Below are 18755 nucleotides of genomic sequence, written 5' to 3'. Positions count from 1 at the left end.
TACTGTACTGATTTCCAACTTGATTCCATAATATTGAAATTATTTTTTTATAGATGTCCATATTTCTACGAATGCATCGTCATCTAAAAAGCACGGAATATTCCGTGAAATTGAAAATTTTTCTTCATCTGAATTTTCACCAATTTAAAAAAAATTGGTTGGCATAATGAGAAGAGAAGAAGATCAATCAACAAAATTTAAACTTTGTGCATAAATAGAAATCACACAATCGATAGTATAACCATAGTAAAAGGAAAGGATAGTAAGACAATGTAGTGCTTTATTCGATTTTGTTGATGTTAAGCGCCATCTAGTTGTACTCACGTTTTAATCGACATTTACTGGAAAAAATCGTTCCGTGAAGTGGAGCCCTCTGAAAAAATCGGTGTTATTTTGAAGAACTAAAATATCTGAAGGTGCTCTCTCATCGAGGCTATGCGCCTCGTCACAAATCAATGAAAACAACGGCAAAATGGCATGAATTGGGCTTCGAATTGCTTCTGCATCCACCGTATTCGCCGGATTTGGCCACCAGCGACTTTTTCTTGATCTCAAACCTCAAAAGAATGCTCGCTGGAAAGAAATTCAGCGGCAATGAAAAAGTACCCGAAACTGAGGCCTATTTTGAAGCGAAAGACAAATCGTACTACAAAAATGGTATAGAAAAGTTGGAAGATCGCTAAAATCGCTGTATCGACCTCGAAGGCAACTATGTTGAATAATAAAATCACATTTTGCCAAAAAAAATGTGTTTTTACTATGTAGTCCAGTGGTAAATACATTTTATCTGGAAAAAATTCCGAATTTGATGAAACTTCTACAGGTTGTTCGAGGTTGCTGTGGCATGACTATGTCAAGTTATCCAACACAAGGACCCTGTGCTAACTTGAGGATGGCCGAAGAACCTCAACATTTGCGAACTTTTTCCAGTTTTTTGCTCATAACTTCTGAACTATGTAGTTTTCAACCAAAAAGTTCATCTTCAAAGTTGAAGACAATTGAATTCTCTACAATTTTGCATCCACAGACTTTCCCGTAATCCCAATATCAAACATAATATTCCAGTGACAAAGCAAAAAAAGTTGGGTTTGCTGGAAATAATTCCGAACTTAATGAAACTTCTACAGGTTGTTTGGGGGTGCTTGAGGAGGGGCTAAAGAACGACAACATTTTCGGACATTTTTCGGTTTTTTGCTTATAACTTTCAACTCAATTGGTTTTTGACCAAAACGTTCATTTTTAAAGTTGTAGATAATTGAATCCCTCGTAATTTTGTTTCCCGAAACTTTCTTCTAACACTTATATCAACCGAGGTCCGAGATACAGCCAATCAAAATTAGAGGAATTTTCCAAAAATGTCAAAAATTGGCAGAAAACAAAGGTTTTGACCCTCTAAATAACAAGTATCAGCTGTTCTATGGTAATCATAGAAATTACTCATAAATATCGACATATTGAAACATAGGGAGGTGGAGGGGGGAGATAGCTTTGACTAAAAGCCCATGTTTATGTGAAGAGTAGATATTTCAATGTTATCGTGGCATGTTATCACCTTACTGTATATTCCTATCAACCCATAATTATTTTGAACCTTGAGAATCAGATTTACTGGTTAAAATCAATAAATAAAATAAATAAAAATAAATAACTGTATTTAAGGCAATTGACCTAAGTCCTTCAGCCCAAGAAATTCAAATCACAATAGTCAGATTACAAAAAAAAAAAAGAAAGACATATGTATATATAGAATAAATCAAAAGGTTCTAAGTTTTTCTGGTAGGGTGCAGGTAGGAAATTTTATATGTATCTGGCTAACTGGATCATAATGGAACTGCACAAGAACGTCATCTGCATCCTCCAATCTTCTACCAAATCTTTCATTCAACTTCTTGATGCGTTCTCTGATTGGTTCTACCTTTGTTAAATTGTAGAGGAGATTATTAGATGGATTATGTAGGCGGTTTCTTGGATTTCTCAACTTTGTGATAGTCCTAAGCGATGAGGTTTCAGCAACTTCTATTATCTTTCATAAGGATTCTTTACAATTTGCGTAAAGAGGATGACCATACTCTATTATTGGCCTGCATATTGTTCTATAGATTTTTATTGCCGTTTTCATGTCAATTCCTTGGTCCTTATATGTTAGGCATTTGAAATGTTTCGCTCTATTGATAGCTTTTTTCTTCGTTATGTTGGCGTGCAGTTTCAAGCTTGCTTTGTTGTCCAAATGGATTCCGAGGTATTTTATGGATGGTGAAGGTTTAACTTTTTTATTTTTTATGGTGATAGTTGGAGAATTTTCATGGATTTTGTGATTGAAAATTACAAGTTGTGATTTCGCTGGGTTAACTTTGAGTCTCCATCTGTCCAACCATGCTGTGATGTAATTTATATGAGTTTGCAGGTTTTCCAAGCATCTTTTAAGTGTTTTCTCATGAGAGATGGCCATGGTGTCATCCGCATATTGTAACGTGTACTGGTTGACATCTGGAGGTGGTCCAATGTCACCGCAATACACGTTAAATAGGAGTGGAGAGAGCGGTGATCCTTGAGGTGTACCTTGCATGGGAATGAAGTAGTCTGAAAATGTGTCATTTATTCTTACTATTAATTATTTCTCCTCTAAATAAGACTCGATGATATGCACAAGGTAAGCTGGAGTGTTTTTTCTTGTACAGTTTATAAAGTAAACCCTTCGTCCATATACTATCGAACGCTTTTTTGATATCTATGCTCACTGCAGCTGTTCAATAAATAATAACCAAAAATTAATTGAAAATAATGATTATATATAATCCGAAAAAAGTCCAAAAATGTGGGGTTCTTCGGCCCTCCTCAAGTAAGCACAGGTTCCTCATGTTGGATAACTTGACAGAGTCATCCCACAACACCCCCGAACAACCTGTAGAAGTTTCATTAAGTTCGGAATTTTTGCCAGCAAACTCACCTTCTTTCTATTTGTCTACTGGACTAATGTTAGACCGGGGACTTTCAAATGGCCTGTTAAGCATAACGTTGATTTTGCTCAAAAATATTTTTTCTCCTATATTTTTGAAGTTGTTTCAGGTGCCCCATGAACATTACGCCCTGGATCAACTGCTCCCCAATCGCTACGCCCCTGTCGTGTTCAGTTCCGCAGGCAATTTGAACAGTGTCACGTAACTACCTCCTACTCATCCGGCTGCTCTTAAGGCAACATCCTAGTTCGAGCGAAAAATGAAATTAACCCCATGTTACTTTCCGAAGTGTTTTACAGAGGAGGTCGAAACATCGTTCTGCGGACTTCATAGTGCGAATTTTGCTTCGCATATTGCCGCACCGCTTAAAAATTCTTGTCGGCTTTGATGTTGACTTGAGGGGAAAGGAATTCAATTTGTCGCGACACGTATACGACGTGCATATGAGTGATTGATTCTCTGTAAGATTCGGAAATTCGATTTGAATGTAGGTCCATTATCGAATGTTCATCCTCTAAATTCGTGTAACCACCTCACGTTTTTTTTGTTGCCATAATAATAATAATAACCTTTATTGATCCCATAAGACATACAAATATGTATAAGATAAGTCAAACTGAAAAAAGGAAAGAAAAATCAATCCTAATACTATAACTAAGTAAGAAATAGAATTTTATCAGCTAGATATTCACTTATGGAATAATAGCATTTTTAAGCAATTCACATGTTACCAATTTCTTGAACCTTATTACACTCAACAGTTTAATAGAAACAGGTGAATGGTTGTACAAAATAATTGCCTGGTAAATAGGAGAACATTCAAATTTAGTTGTTGCATGAGCTGGAATACAAAAAGTTGTAATATTTCTGGTGGAATAGTGATGGAAACCTGATTATTTAACCATCAATTGTTCATGTTCTGTAGATATATAAACTAGGAAGAGTAAAAATTTTATATCTTCCAAAAAAAGGCTTACATGAATCACGTGAATTCAAGTTGAAAATTAAACGTGATATCTTCTTTTGAGCCACAAATACTCTACTGGAATCAATCGAATTTCCTCACAACATGACATTATAATCAAGAAAGCAATAAACCAAACTATAATAAATACTTAAAAATGACTCTATGGATAACGAGTCTTTAATTCTGCTTATAGCGTAATAAGAACTACCCATTTTTTTACAAACTGACTCGACTTGGTGATCCCATCTCAGAGAACAGTCCAAGTGTATTCCCAAAAACTTAACAGTATCTCTGGAAGTTACTTGCTCACCCAAACATCCCAAAACCAAACGATCCGTATGAGAGTTGCGAATGCGAAAATATATACATTCAGTCTTGTTGATATTTAAAATCAGACCATTTGAATGACACCACTCCACAAGCTTGCAAATAAGTTTATTACATATTGCCGTGAGTTCATCAGGACTCTGTGCTGAGACCGCCATCGACACATCAACAAATATAGACAGGATACCTGGATCAATATAATCCGGTAGATCGTTTATAAACAAAAGAAATAGGAGCGGTCCCAGCACAGAGCCCTGAGGAAATCCTAAATTAATTTTACATGAAGGGGGCGAAGCAGCACCCACTCTAACAGTCATATTACGATTAGTGATGAAACTAGTCACCCACTCAAGAAATATGCCACGAAAACCTACATTATATAGCTTACTCTCTATGAACTCACATGAGAGAACATCGAAAGCACGTGACAAATCAAAAAAGAGGCCTGCAACGAAAAGCCCCTCGTCTAATTTTTTATAAATGAAGTTGACAAATGACAAAGCAGTCATATTCTTGGTTCAGTTGAATGATTCGAATATGCATCAACTAAATTTAATATTCCTAAGTATACAAACATTTAAACTGGTTTGGTTGGGTTGAGTAGACAGGAATTCGCTTCTGCTCAAAAAAAATAGTTATTTTTCTTTCTTTTTTCCAGGTTCCCGGACACAAGTACCAAACAGCGCGAAGCGCATTTCGGATAAATTTTTGCGTGCGGAAAACGCACTTCGCGTACGTGTTAGGAACAACATTTTTTCTTCAAGATCAGACATCACCTTAATATGAGGCACGGGAAATATGTCTAGTGATTTCGGCTTGACTTGATATTCAAGCTACTCGACTTGAAATCAAGTCAATTTCTAGTCAAGTAGTAGTTTTTCAATGTCAAATCAAGTTTTCATTTATCAAGTTCAAAATTAGAGTGCATTCTATCAAGCTTCTTGATTTTTAGTAGTTTCATTGTGTAGTATGCACATCAATAAAAAATTGATGAAATGAAATAGAACCTTGCAATTTTATTTATGAAACTCATTGTATTCGATATGAACTTTTTTGAAATAGGAACTTAAATGAAATCACTTTATTATATAAAAAAATAGTTTCCCAATATTGAGAAACAGAGCCGGCGTTAGGGGTGAAACAGTGAAGCGACTGTTTCAGGCGCCTCTAATCGAGGGGCGGCAATTAAGCCCAGATTTTGGCCGCCTTATCATATCTCTAAAAAAATATAGCCTTGATTCTTAAAAACAACAACATTCTCTGCAATAACCGTCTTTATTAAGCCGCCTGTTCAATAAATAACACATGGCAACCCAACCAATATAAGCAGCATTGCCTATTATCCTAATTGAAAGAGGAATGAAATGTATTTCACAAAGACGAAAAACATCACTTTATTCGCTTTCGAATTATGTGGAAGTTGTTTACACATTCAACATAATATGGACAATTCCTACGATTTTGCATTCAAAACTGTTAAATGTTTTCAGCAGAACTCATGTTTTTAATCGCACTTAGTTTTTACGCTAAATGCATGCCCTACCACCCTTTGTATCTTGTATTATGATAGGTAATCTTTCATCAATCGTACGCTGTGGATTGTGAAAGTGAATATCAGATATATTACTTATACGCATTTTTCATCGGTGTCGTAGAAATCCAGGAATAAATCAAGATACCTACAGAGTAAGTAGCTGTTTTATTTAATCAAAATACCTTAAAAAAAACCGGCATAATATAATATATTAAAATATTTCAATGTTCTTCATTCACTAGAATTGAATTTCTTTCAAGCACGATTACTAGATTCTTCATCGGAAGTAGAAAGTTCTGTATTTTCATCGGAGCAGGTGATCTTATTTGGTAGGGGGGGGGGGGGTTTATGAGGGTGGTCATGTGGTTATTGTTACTTTTTCAGCATGGGCGCCAAAAACTTCTTTGCTTCAGGCGCCAAAATTGCTCGCGCCGTCCCTGTTGAAAAAACTCCAAGTTCTATTTGATTACATCATTTTTCATCCAGGATCTAGTCACATGACTCATCTTATGGATTTTTGGGTTCTTGTAAGCAGCTATGGAAAACTGTCTTTCAATATGCTGGTGTTGATAAACAAATTTTTCAACCATTTCAGCCAAGTTTGGAAAAACATTTTGTTGTCTCTCCCACCATTCTAATATATATTCATAAATGTTCATTTCCTCAATTTACAGGAGATTACTTGAGTAAATTTAGGAAATCGATGTGAAACTCACCTCTTCATCCTTTGAAGAATATTTTTTTGTCTGAGGTCGCTGGGCGCACGAGTTTGCAGAAATACATAAGCGTACAACTTTGCTTCCGCCGTTTTTCTCCCCAAAATTCGAGTCTTTATTGCAAAAAACTGGTTATACATTTATGATTCAAAGAGTTGTCCTTCGCTGGCCACTACTTTCTCCTATCTTTTGGTCTGTGTATGAATCCCGCGTTGAAAAAACTGATCATCTTTTGAAGCGATTCACGAATCGATCCAATTTTTACTTTGTCATAAGACCAGGAATGCTGGTCAGACAGTCCGTGTGTCATTGATCGAAACGACTGATAGTTCGAGGGAGCAACGTCTGGAGAATAAGGCGAGTGGGGTTGGACTTTCCATTTCAACGTTTCCAAGTATGTCGTGACCACTTTCGCAACATGAAGTCGAGCATGTTGTAAAATCACTTTATCATGTTTCTCGTTGCATTGCGACCGTTTGTCTTTCAATGCTCGCATTCATTGCGTTCGATAACGATCGCCTGTAACTGTTTCAGTCGATTTTAACAACTCATAATACACTTACTACGCCGAGCTGGTCCCACTATGACCTTGGAAACGTGAATATTCAATTCGGACGTGGAAGCTTGACCGGGATATCCCCATGATTTTATGCGCTTGGAATTATCGTAATGAACCGATTGTTTCATCTCCAGTCGCAATGCGATGCAGAATCAATTCCGTCCTTGCAAGCAGCTATTCACAAGCAAACAAAAGCCGTTCAACATTTCCCAGCTTCAACTCGTACGGCATCCAATTTCCTTTTTTCTGAATCAATCCCATGATTTTCAGGCGTTTTAAAATAGCTTGTTGCGTCACTCCCAATGATCCTGCAAATTCTTGTTGCGTTTGACACGAGTCTTAACCAAGTAATGCCTCCAATTCTGCATCTTCGAAAACCTTCTCTCTTCCACCGCTGTTCTTCGATTTCAAAATCCCGCTCTTGAAGCGATGAAATCACTTTCGGCACCTTTCTTTCACTAATATCAGCCTCACCATAGGTATTTGAGAGCATTCGATGAGCCTCAGCTGCAGATTTCTTCATATTGAAATCATTTCCAGTTATGCATGGATAACTTTTTGGATTAGACAGTTTTTTTCAAGGGGTTGAAAATAATTCGAGTTATCGTGGATTTCGAGTTAACGAGGTTTCAGTTAAAGAGAGAATTCTCTATATATAGTTTGTTTTATTCGAACGATCCAAATGATTATTATTATTAGAAATCATAAACTGAAATGGTGGTCTTTGATTGTATCATAATAAAATGTTGAGGATTTTTGTCAAGTGGGTACTCCCTTTTCGTAAAAAAAATCATTTCATTATAAGCGAAATTAGGATTGCTATCAATTATATTTTTCATATTCGTTAAAAAACTGAAATAATCAATTTTCAACTGAGATATCAGAAAGACCAAGTGACGATATACAGGGTGGCCATTTGAAAACGAAACAGACGAGATTACAGACGAAATAAAGTTTTTCGATAGAAATGCTCGGACAGGTCGATTTCTGTTTCGAGGGGGACAACTTAAGATATAGGTTACGGACGCATAGCGCTTCAACCCTTGCTACTACAACCCTCACCCCCAAATTTTGAAAAGGGAAGATGGGGTGAGAGATACCTCAATTTAAAGGTATTTTTATACTGATTTCAGCACAGTAATTGTTTTTTCATTTTATGCATTAGTTCTCGAAATATTCATGCGTTAGTTAGTTAGGAAGGAAGCCACAGTCATGGTTGTTTTGAAGCTCAAAATGTCGATTTTTCACAAAACACTACAAGTGCCATGAAAACACCACTTCATTTTCAAATACTTAGTTAAGAATATTTCGAGAACTAATGCATAGAATGAAAAAACAATTACTGTGCTGAAATCAGTATAAAAATACCTTTCAAATGAGGTATCACTCACCCCATCTTCCCTATTCAAAATTTGGGGGTGGGGGTTGTAGCAGCAACGGTTGAAGCGCTATGCGTCCGTAACCTACATCTTAAGTTGTCCCCCTCGAAACAGAAATCGACCTGTCCGAGCATTTCTATCGAAAAACTTTATTTCGTCTGTAATCTCGTCTGTTTCGTTTTCAAATGGCCACCCTGTATATGGCTGGCATTAGGAGAGTTATTATAATTGAGAACGCACAAATAACCTTGCACTTGGTGCTTTTCTCTCAGTATTTTATCCCAATACTCTACCGCCAGACTTATCTCATTATGTCGTTTTCCAAATATTTTCGTCGATAAATTGGGGGTGCAAAATTTTGTTACGTAAATGGGAACACGAAAAGTGGCAATAAATTATCGAAAGGGGAAGAAAGGAAACGAGCGGCTCTATTGATAGTGTGGTTCTTGACACATCGGGGAAAATTAGGAGAAAATTGAATGATATCGTGCTACCACACCACCATTATCGATTTTCATAAAGGGTTGAATTTTTCTTGTTTCAAGGATAATTTTACTCGAAGTATGAATATAAGTGATTAATAGATATCTATACTACTATGGTAAATCTGAATGTGTGTTTTTTGTTTATTCATTTATTTGGATAAAATGCTGCACAAAAATAGCCGTCTTATTCTTATTGTATGAAAATTGGGATTAAATTCCTTTCGCCTCTACCCACTATCATCTAGCCGTTTTTCTACTATCGATTGTTAAAGAGAATTTTCTCTCTTCTGCTTGTCATGTATTTGCTTTTTTGGAAGAGGTTTCTCCTCTTGTCTGTCATTCTTATTAGGATTTTTATCATCCTTCCCAATTTAGTGTTGTGATACTCCTTCAGTGTGTCTATCAGCTTTATTGAAGTGCGCTTCATCGCTAAACAAAATTCGCTTATGAAAATCGGGAACAACGGCATAACGGCAATCTCGTTTTGGACCCATTCGACGAATCTACGCCTTACTTGATGATCGTTTGGCTTCAATTCTTGCACGAGTTGGATTTTGTAAGCACGCAAACCAAGATCCTTCCCGCCTTCCGCAAAATCTTCCATAAAGTGGATGGACACAGATCCAATTCCTGTGCTCGATGGCGGATAGACTCATTCGGATCTTCCTCAATGCTACGCTCTACAGCAGCAATAGCTTCTTCTGTACGCACCGTACGGCGTCTCTGGGGATGCGAGTTATCAATAAAAGTAAACGTGGTGCGAAAACGTTCCATGGTTAATCGAATTGACTGCTCTTATAGACGATTTTGTTGACGATAAAATGGACGTAGTGCGCGATACGTATTCCGCACAGAACCATTATTTTCGAAATGAAATTGCACTATTTGCAAGCGTTGTTCAGGCGTGAGTCTATTCATGATGAATTGCCAAACCAAACTGAGAATAAATCACTTGACATCTGTCAAATCGGTCGCCATCATGAACAGTAATGCCCACTTAAAGTTATATACCTCGAAAAAAACACCCGTTGGTACACATTTTCGAATGCGATCAATGATAAGATTACGAAAAGTACGAAAAGACGCATCAGGTAATCTTGAAATTTCAAGCAAACTTTCCAAACGTTGTAGAAGGAAATAAAGAGACTAGACAATAAATGGATCGCAGGTAATCTCAATGCTTCAGAAAAGAAATTGGTAAACCCCTCGAAGATAATTTGTCGTCAATGGAAAATGAATTACCATTTATGATAAACAGAGTATAGGAAAATATGAAGATAATTTCAGCAAAAAATATAAATATAGAAATCGAACAAATTCACAGCTGAAATTTTGTTGCACTGCTCAATCAACATTCTGTATATTCCGACTATTGATATATGGAATTTTTATGACGAATGATGCAACATCTGGTTGCGTCGGAATTATATCATAGGTCATCAACTCTGATTGTGGTCATTCTGGAAAAACTCAATTTTTTCCTTCACGCAAATATTTCATTCCGGTGGATTTTTATGGAGCCCATTTATTCAAGAACAGTTGACACCTATTATTCATTTATTCTTATCAGGTGTGATGCATTGCACGCAAGGTTTTTTTTAGTATCGTCTGCAATTCTTTCTGTGATAATAAACAACACAACTCCGAGAAAGGCATTGATTTGAACGCAGGGTTCAGAATTTTTTCAAGGTGGGAGTGAAACAATTCGGTATGACAACCGATTTTTGTACCAAATTCCATGAAAATAGCTCTTATATTTTCTCCAGTTCATATTTCGACCATTTTGAGCTTCGTGCAACATTTCATGTTAATAGCGTCATCAAAACCATAAAGAATTGAAGCAAAATATCGAGAAACAAAAAAAGGCACTGACATGAATTCTAGAACTTCGGTGAGCTCATCATTACTGCAACAACTGCGCACTTGGAGGCCTCATGTACAATACAGTTCTATGATCTCCACGGACGCAATTGGAGCATTACTGACGAGTGCTCAAAAACTCTTGACTTCGCATCATATAGGGATCGAACGTTTCCAAAGTTTTATTATTGGAAATTATACAAAAACAAATCATGCACCTTCGTATTTCTTTGTGATTCATTGTGTCTTCAAAAAAAAAAAAATTAATGAAACAAAAGACTATCAAAAACTCGTGTTGACTAGGATTTCAAAGCTTGAGCTTGACGTGATTTCAAATCAAGCTCAACTCAAGTAGTAGTTCTTCAATCTCAAGTCGAGTCAATTATTTATTTATCAAGTACTTGAATCATATCAAGCTACTTGATTTTTATCAGTTTTATTGAGTAGTGTCACTTCAAAAAAAAAATGATGAAATGAGAAGGAACCTTGCGAAAAACACTTTTATTTATTGAACTTATTTTATAAAAAAACTGAAAAAATGAACTTCTTCGAAATAGAAACATAAATTGAATCACTATAAATCATAACAAAATAAGAAATATTAACACAATAAAGTTTCTTAATATTGAGAAACCTCCAGGCTTTATTTGATTTAATAACTTTCCATCCATGATCTAAGACACATGAACCATTTTATATAGATTTGTCGCCTGGAAAATTGTCTTTCAACAGGAGCTGAAGATGCTGGCGTTATTGAAAAATCCTTGGGCATTTTGGCCAAGTTTGGAAAGATACCTCTGAAACTACCAAAGTCTACCAATAGATTTCATAGAAATGTGAGAAAACTACTAATAAAGTCACACTTGCGAATGCTTCAGTCTCTCAGCGCTCAAAGTATCACCTAATTTAGTCTAAGAGCGCACGAGATTGCAGGAATAAATGCCTTGCGACACGTGCATATCAAGTAATCCTCAAGTAATATCGTAGCTTGACATCAAGTCAAGCAATAAATATCTAAAATCAAATTAAGTCAAGCTCAAGTATGAAATTTTTCACAAGCTTGATTTTCAAGTCAAGTAGTTGGTTAAAATGTCAAGCTATACTTGCTTGATGAATCCCTAGTGTTGACGCGTATTTTAAAATGATTGAAAACAGTGTTTCATACAACCAGAAAATAAAATCTTGATTGAAAAAATTAAATATTTGAAAGGAGTGAATTGAGCCACCCTGAATCAACGAGAACTCCTTCAAAAATAATTCCAAAACTTCATCTTTGAAATAACAGGCTACTTCAGTTGCGAGTGAAAGGAAAAAAGTTATTTCCCTGCTTCATTCGATTCTGTTGAATATATCTAAAGGACGGCAATTCAACGGTCTCTAATTTGTACCCAGTTTGATTGCAGATCTGCGCCAGTCTTCAATCAGATTTCATTTCGTGGTTCATCATTACCGGCCTGACTGATGGAAGATTCCCGCCTCATCTGAAGGGCATCTGTTCGTTACAAATTAAGTATAACGAACTTAAACACCTTGCCCAGCAAAGCGTGATTGGGGAGACTCCTGAGGAATGGATTATAATTAACATTATTTTGACGATAAAATCCATACTGGTAATACAAAATGCGGCAACAACTTACTCTCATAAAATGCACGCCATTCGCCTGGCAGAATATGTAATAGGTCAATTGAAAAGTCCCCGTTCGAGCATAGTAGAACACATTTTTTTGGCAGAATTAGATTTTATTATTCAACATAGTTGCCTTCGAGGGAGATACAGCGATTATAGCGAACGTTTCGATACCATTTTTGTATTACGATTTGTCTTTGTTTTCAAAATAGGCCTCAGTTTCGGCGATTACTTCTTCATTGGCGCTAAATTTCTTTCCAGCAGGCATTCCTTCCAGGTCTGAGAACAGGAAAAAGTCGCTGGGGGCCAGATTTGGCGAATACGGTGAATGCAGAAGCAATTCGAAGCCCAATTCATGCAATTTTGTCATTGTTTCCATTCATTTGTAACACGGCGCATTGTCTTGATGAAACAGCACCTTTTTTTTCTTCAAATGGGGCCGATTTTGAACGATTTTATCCTTTGAACGATCCAATAACGCTATATGATAGTCGCTGTTGATGGTCTGGCCTTTTTGGAGGTAATCAATAAATATTTTACCTTGCGCATCTCATAGTACTGATGTCATGAGCTTGCCAGCTGACTGTTGTGTTTTTTCTCGCTTTGGATTCGGTTCATCGTGTGCAGTCCACTCAGCTGACTGTCGATTAGACTCCGGAGTGAAATGATAGTGCCATGTTTCATCCATCGTCACATATTGACGCAAAATTTCAGGTTTATTGTACTTAAACAGCTTTAATCACTGCTCAGAATCATTAAAACGTTGTTGATCTTGATCGATTGTGAACTCGCGCGGCACCCATTTTGCACTCAGCTTTCTCATGTAAAAATGTTCGTGAATGATATGATGTACACGTTCAGATGCTATCTTTACAATGTCTGCTATCTCGATCAACTTCACTTTACGGTCATTCAAAATTATTTCGTGAACTTTTTTGATTTTTTCGTCGATGACAGCTTTTTCTGGGCATCCACTTCGTTCGCCGTTTTCGGTGCTCATTTCAACACGTTTAAACTTACCATACCAATCTATGATGGCTGATTTTCCTGGTACAGACCCCGGAAACTTTTCATCAAGCCAAGATTTTGCTTCAACTGTATTTTTACCCTTCAAAAAGCAATGTTTTATCAGCACACGCAATATCTCACAAACTAATGATCGGACCGCTGTCAAATTTTGACACGTATCGTTTGAAGGTTGGTACTAACTAAAAATCATATGGATTTAATACTAGCACCGCCATCTGTCCATCAGGACTTTTCAATCGACCAGAATTCTATAGATATTATAAGAATAATATAAAAATTGGACATACTTATTTGAAAAAACAAGGTGGTATCGTGTTTCAACACTTTCGGATCAGCCTGTAAAGTCAAAAAAAAATTGAACTTGTCCTGATGTCGATTCCGTCAAATTTTGAATCGTTATTCTAACCCAAAATTTCCATGAGTTATCGACCGATCGAACACTATTGACTCACCCTGTAAATACAGTGTAGTCCAACGAAAACTCAACACCTCGATTTTCCGGCTTTGTAATGAAAATGTGGAAAATGCTCGGACCCGTCGATTTCTTAATCGAGGGGGAACAACTTTTCCGCTCTTCACATCCCCGTAACTGCAACCCCCTAACAGGGGTGTGTACAACCCCTTGATTTTAAATATGGATGAGGGGATGTTGTGATACCTCATTTTGAAGATCTTATCGAGTACTGAATATTCGCTTCAAAATTTCCATCAATAACAAAATGACAGGTAAAATTGTGGAAGAGTAGTTACTTTTGTTCATTAAATGTTGGAAATGGGCACCATTCACTTGTATGCAGTAATGTAAGAATTGCTGAAAACGTTTACTTACGTTATTCAAGATTTCTGGTATAATTTCACGGCATTCATTAATGATCCGAGTTCGCAAATCATCCAGTGACTCAAGCTGGTTAGCGTAAATCTTGGATTTCAGGTGACCCCATAGAAAAAAGTCCAGTGGAGCCAGATCAGGTGATCTGGTTGGCCACTCAATATGTCCCCTTCTTCCAAGCCAGGCCTGAAAAAAATTTCCATCTAACACCTGACGCACCGCTTGAACGAAATGAGTTGGTGCTCCATCTTGCTGGAAAATGATCGTTTGATGGTTTTCTGCATTCTCCAATGCACGAGGGCTGGATAAATAGCGTTCTCCAATATATCCCAATACATTTGGTCAGTGAGATTACCGGGTATAAAAGAGGGGTTATCTGATTTTCATAAATACCTGCCCAAACATTCAAATTTTGGGGACGCTGAGTATATGCACCTCACGAAATAATCTTGGAGTTCCATCTGACCAATGCCGACAGATATGCCGGTTTACAATACCATTACACAAACAGGTATCGAACATGTAGTTTTAATTACCGTTAATAATTTCCATGACCACTTCACAGAACTGGAGTGGGTGATCGGAATCATCCTCATTCAGTTCCTGAACCAATCGTATCTTATAAGGATGGAATTCATGTTGTTTCAGGATTCTCATGATTGTTGTGCGCGAAACACCAGATACATCAGACAATTGCTACATGACCCAAGACAGTCACGTCCCTCGCTTCGACTCTTTCATGTACCCTCTTTTTGTTTCCGACTGAACCAGTAGCGTCAAATTCAGCAACCAGTTGTACAACATGCAGCGGATACATTTTTTCCAAGACTGTTGTCCTCGCAGAGTATTCATTTCTAAAACATAAATACATCATTTCCACCCTTTCTTCTACGGAATACACCATTTTAATTCTACTACATATTAACAATCGCTTTGACACACTTGTAACGTTCTTAAAAAATCACGATAGACTAAGGTAAATCAAAAACAAGGTCCGTCTACTTTTTTGGACAAGAAATAAATAATTTTTCCTACAACTGCTATGAAAAGTAGAGTATTCTTCACAGCTTACTCAATTTCAAAACTGTGTATTGCTCATACTGTGTGAAATATTATTTCTCACGGCACTTTGCCCACATCTAGCTTGGTAGACCAATAAAATTGGGCTATTGAGTCGTTTCTATGGAAACGCAATAAATTAACACATACTGTTAACGAAGGCCATTTTGATTTGAATCAAGTCCATTACTTGAATTATTGAAATTTGTGCAGTTGTAGGAAAAGTATAGTGTGCAACATGTGGAGAAAGTCCTATTCTCGCTCGTGTGTTTGCGGCACTCGCCTTTCAGGCTCGTGCCACAAACTTCCAGACTCGCGAGAAAAGTTGGACTCTCCCCACTTGTTGCACAATATACTATTTCGGACGAAAAATTAACAACATAACCACTGAATACCTTTGAAAGGTGTCAGATACGAATAATATTCTCAAGATATATTCCACATTACCTTTCACTATTTTCGTTGTTATTTCATTATCGACGGATATTTTGAAGCAAAATATAAGGGTCAGATGGTACTCGATACAATTTGACAGGTCCAACGATTTTCCACATTTTCATTCCATAGTTGTAAAATCGAGGTGTTAAGTTTTCGTTCGACCAGCCTATATATATAGTCATACTACATACCCTCATCCTCATCCGGAACCCAATAATTATTTTCAGAATATCTGTTCAAGATATGGATGCTTAGAAAATTCTTCATTATAATTTTCTCCACCTCTGTTCACCCTTCACCACTATCATTTATCGATCTGACCCTTAGTCTAGGATCGAACCCTTAGTTATTTCACGTCCCTTTTTAGCTGGAGGCTGTGTGAAACAGAAGAAACGAAGTATTCGGGTTAGAGATTGGTGGCAAGATCATCAATCTTGTCGACATATTATAAGCGCCAAAAGTGGATGTTGGTGAGATACGACACGGACAGGAATTTTTCTGAAAAATTAGCAAACTTCAAAATGGTTTCATAACAAGTTCATATAGTTCTGCATCTGGAAAGAAGCTGCTTTTGTGCAGTCACGTCAAAGTAAACTTTTCCACTGCATAATGAAGTAGGTAGTGCTCCAATTGAGATGAAGTTCTGCTGAGAATTTCTGGAGCGCAAATAAAGTTGATAAATGTAGAGTATTCTTACACCATTAGTTACTTTCACTTTCAACACCCAAATAGTTCCAGGAAAATTAATCATTTACTTTTCACCATCTTCATTTCTGGATTCTAAAAACCAGCATGATCTTCTGTTAAAAACTTCAATGTACTGCGAAAGTTATGAGAAGGTTAATCTGTGGAAAATTGAAGAGGTGGTTTCATATGAACAAAAGCTCTTCGGTTTTGCCTTGAAAAGTTAATTTGTTTCAAATATGGAAGAAAAATTTTTTAAATTTTTGAATACCTGAATAAAAAGATGGCATTTCGTCAATAAAAAATCCATCTTGATATTGTTTTACATTTGTTGTGATCTTTTAAAGCGGTGGAACAAACAGCCATTTTTGCATTTTCCACCAGAACTTTTCAACGAAAAAAAATTTCTGAATTTAATTGGAAATAATGATCGCAAAACTTTGTTATTCCCTGTGTTGTGCCAGTGAAAGCAATAGTTTCATAATGAAAATTAAGTAACAATGTATATTAAAGGATTTTTTGTAAATGGAATCGAACAACATCTAATGTGTGACTGTCACCATTTGTTTAGTTTTATTGTAGTCAGAACATAATCATAATATAATATCCTTGAACTATTTAGCAATTTTAGGTAAGAAATTTTTTTTTCCTGATTTTCGGATAACTCTTCGAAAGAAAGAGCCCCTTTTATTTTCGACAAGATTTCGACCCCTTAATTCCTTCGCACATATTTGACACATAGGCATATTCTCCTCGTTAGATTTTTTAATGAGTTCAGATAATCTAAGATAGATATACTAACTGACGGAGAAAATGCAACACACCCAGAAGGAGTTGTTCAAATTTTAATTTTTTTTTGGTAAAACATAGGTAGTATAGCAAGAAGTAAATGATTGAAATTTGGAGAAAAAAACGAAGGGTTTACCATTCTTCTTGATAAATTAGTTAATAATTTGTTTGTCCACCGCGATTATCTATACACTCCCCAACACGTCTCGGCATTGATGCAATAAGATGGTCTTGAGTCTTCTTGAGGGATAAACACGTCTCGGTATTGATGCAATAAGATGGTCTTGAGTCTTCTTGAGGGATAAACACGTCTCGGTATTGATGCAATAAGATGGTCTTGAGTCTTCTTGAGGGATAAACACGTCTCGGTATTGATGCAATAATATGGTCTTGAGTCTTCTTGAAGGATACTATCCCAAACTTCATGTCCCAGAGTCACCAAATTCCTTGGGGACCGAGGTAAATTACCAAGCCTTCTACCCATGATGTCCCAAACATGCCTTATCGGTGAAAGATCGGGGGATCTGGGCGCCCATGGCAAAAGATTCACATAGGTCGCTTCGAAAACGTTTAAACTAATTCTGGCAACATGAGGTCCGGCATTATCTTGCTGAAATATTGGATTCTCGAGCCGTTTAGGATGAGGGAGAACATTTGGCTCCACTATTTCTTGAAGGTAACGCAGTGCTGTCATTGTTACCTCGAATAAAGACTAAAGGTGACCTACTTGCATGTGCAATATCACTCCATAGCATAACGCCTACATGACGCTTAACATCAAACTGAGGTTCACGTCTTTCTCCCCGACGTCTACTAACCCTTCTTCGGCCATCATGTGCACCCAAGGAGAATAGAGATTCATCAGAAAAGACGACCTGATGCAATTCCACATTCCAATGTTAACGTTCTCTGCACCAGTGTAATCGTTGTCGGCGATGCTCAACCGTCAGAGGTAACACAAGATGGGGTCGATCATACTGCAGTCCAAAAGATCTTATCCGGCGGTAAACCGTTCGGACAGTTGCAGGATGGCCTTGTTCTCCTAACCACTCATCAGCCAAAGCTCAGAGAGCCAAAGATCGAATTATCGCTAATCGGTCTCTAATGACCATAAGTCTTAGACGTCGATCTTGAACTTCATTTGTGCCCCTTCGAAGTCAGGTGCTCACTCTTCTTAGATTTTGGGAATTATCAAACCACGCACGACAACATCTTATAACAGTACTTGGATTTCTGTTCATACGGTTAGCGATTTCTCGAAAAGACAACCCCGTCTTCCATAGAACAATAATTCGATCTCTTTCAAATTCACTTAGCGGGCGATAAATTCCGGGTACACGTGCTCTAGGCATTTCAACAATTGAACCTCGAATTCGGATCTCCTCGAACAGCTTGGTTTGTAGTAAAATTTAAAAAACTTGCAAAAAACGACTGCAATATTTAAGTAATAAGAATTGTTCACATGAAAAAACCATCACGAATTGTTTTCAAATTCAATCATTGACTCATCTATGTT

At 36.9% G+C, this 18755-nt stretch overlaps 1 protein-coding gene across 5 annotated transcripts in view; it reads right to left on the bottom strand.

Moving 5' to 3' along the window:
• The window catches only part of LOC123679335 (nephrin-like), a 176586-nt gene that overhangs the window by 84248 nt on the left and 73583 nt on the right, over nt 1-18755 (bottom strand). The window lies entirely within an intron of this gene.

This window comes from Harmonia axyridis, chromosome 1, assembly GCF_914767665.1.
Source record: "Harmonia axyridis chromosome 1, icHarAxyr1.1, whole genome shotgun sequence".
NCBI classification, from domain to species: Eukaryota; Metazoa; Arthropoda; class Insecta; order Coleoptera; family Coccinellidae; genus Harmonia; species Harmonia axyridis.
The sequence above is the reverse complement of the archived record's forward strand: the minus strand, read 5'-3'. Positions and strand labels throughout refer to the sequence as shown.